This window comes from Aethalodelphis obliquidens, unplaced genomic scaffold, assembly GCF_003676395.1.
Source record: "Aethalodelphis obliquidens isolate GAN/ISIS:26980383/991018 unplaced genomic scaffold, ASM367639v1 scaffold83, whole genome shotgun sequence".
In the NCBI taxonomy this organism is placed as follows: domain Eukaryota; kingdom Metazoa; phylum Chordata; class Mammalia; order Artiodactyla; family Delphinidae; genus Aethalodelphis; species Aethalodelphis obliquidens.
In genome coordinates, this window is record NW_020838027.1 from 5,765,864 (window position 1) to 5,767,827 (window position 1,964).

The 1,964-nt window shown below is 46.0% G+C and overlaps 1 protein-coding gene across 1 annotated transcript in view; it reads left to right on the plus strand.

Moving 5' to 3' along the window:
- The window catches only part of LOC113612905 (skin secretory protein xP2-like), an 11,152-nt gene extending 9,188 nt beyond the window's left edge, over positions 1 to 1,964 (plus strand). Inside the window, exon 5 of the mRNA XM_027093185.1 lies at positions 1,831 to 1,964. The gene's annotated coding sequence lies outside the window, so the exon portion shown is untranslated. The remainder of the gene's footprint in view (positions 1 to 1,830) is intronic.

The following is a 1,964-nucleotide window of genomic DNA, read 5'->3' on the forward strand; positions in this document are numbered from 1 at the left end:
CACACACACACACACACACACACACACACACACACACACACACACACCTTGTAATTCTACATCAGAACAAGAAGTACTTTCCAAAGCTGAACCAACCCAAAGACTGGATAAGGAATCCAACTGACCGACCTCCCAGGTGAAAATGGTCAGTCTTCCAAATTGCACGTTTGGATTCTGATCATTCAGCAAACCACCTTCCCTGAGAATGCTCTGCACAGTTGAGTATAAGTTTCATCTGTTATCCAGGACTGTCTCATGAAGCACTCAGTGACGTTCCTTAACTGGTCCTAATTTAGTGGAAACAGGAAAAAAAAAAAGAAAGAAACTGTCTGGCTGTGACTCAAACCTGAGCCATGACTCAAACTCTCTGATATCAAGCTCAATATAAATACCCTAGTGAAGGTTACACATATATCTTTCTCATTGATTTATTACTTCGTTTTTTAAATAAGTTTATTTATTTATTTATTTTTGGCTGCGTTGGGTCTTCGTTGCTGCACGCGGGCTTTCTCTAGTTGTGGCGAGCGGGGGCTACTCTTCGTTGCGGTGCGCGGGCTTCTCATTGTGGTGGCTTCTCTTGCTGCGGAGCATGGGCTCTAGGTACACGGGCTCAGTAGTTGTGACACGCAGGCTCAGTAGCTGTGGCTCACGGGCTCTAGAGCGCAAGCTCAGTAGTTGTGGCACATGGGCTTAGTTGCTCCGCAGCATGTGGGATCTTCCCAGACCAGGGCTCGAACCCGTGTCCCCTGCATTGGCAGGCGGATTCTTAACCACTTCGCCACCAGGGAAGTCCCTGAATTATTACTTTTTAAAATAAATGTTTCGTTATGCTATTTTAACATTTGTGATAATTTTTTAAATGTATCAAAAATTCTAGTCCTTTGTGTGTAACAGACACCCACTAAAAAACAGTCTGTAGATGCCGAAGTTTGAAAAACACTGGTTTAGTGGAAAGGGCACTGGACTGTGAGCCAGGAGGTCTAGATTCTCGTCTTGCTTTTGACCTTGACTGTGTTAGTCAACTTCGATAAGCCTTAGTCTCCCGGTTGTAGGATAGATGGTATTCCCTGCTCTGGCTTTTCCTCACATGGCTTCTGTAAAAAGCAAATGAGAAAGCAGACACACAGGTGCTTTGTAACCTGTAAGACTTTGTGCAAACGTATGGGATGAGATGGGGTTTTTTTTTTTTTAATTGGAATCTGGTTGATTTACAATGTTGGGTTAGTTTCAGGTGTACAGCAAAGTGAATCAGCTATACATATGAGATGGTCTTTTATTTATTTATTTTTTTAACATCTTTATTGGAGTATAATTGCTTTACAATGGTGTGTTAGTTTCTGCTTTATAACAAAGTGAATCGGCTATATGTACACATATACCCAAATCTCCTCCCTCTTGCATCTCCCTGAGATGGTCTTTTAAAAAGACTGTCTGTCCCTGTGGCTTCCTTGCTTCTGGTTCCTTTGTGTACGTCCCCATGCCCCACCCACCGACCCCAGCTTTGCATTTCTGGATCTGGCCTATCACGCCACCACCACCCTGGGGACCAAACCCCATTTGTCTCTGGTGAAGAAAGTGCCTGGGTCCCCTGAGTCTTGCTGTAACTTTTCTGTACCAGAGGCTCGCGCTCTCTCTCTCTCTCTCTCTCTCCATCTCTTGGGCTCTCCCCATAATTATCTAGAGAGAGGGAGCTTCTGACCAGCTTGGGGGCTGCACTGTGTGTACCCCCAGGCCCGACTGCAGAGATCTGTCCCTCTACCCCACTCAGCTCCTTCCCCTCCCAAGGAAACCCACACCTGAGATTCAGTAGACAAACTCTCTCTCCCCCAGTGCCCTCTGCTATAGTCTGGGAAACTCTGCCAGGTTCTGAGCCAGCGAAGGAAGAAGACGGCCTCACCCTGCGGACCCCACCCTCCAGGAATGGATTTATGCTTCATTGTTGGTGGCAACTATAGAAACCACAG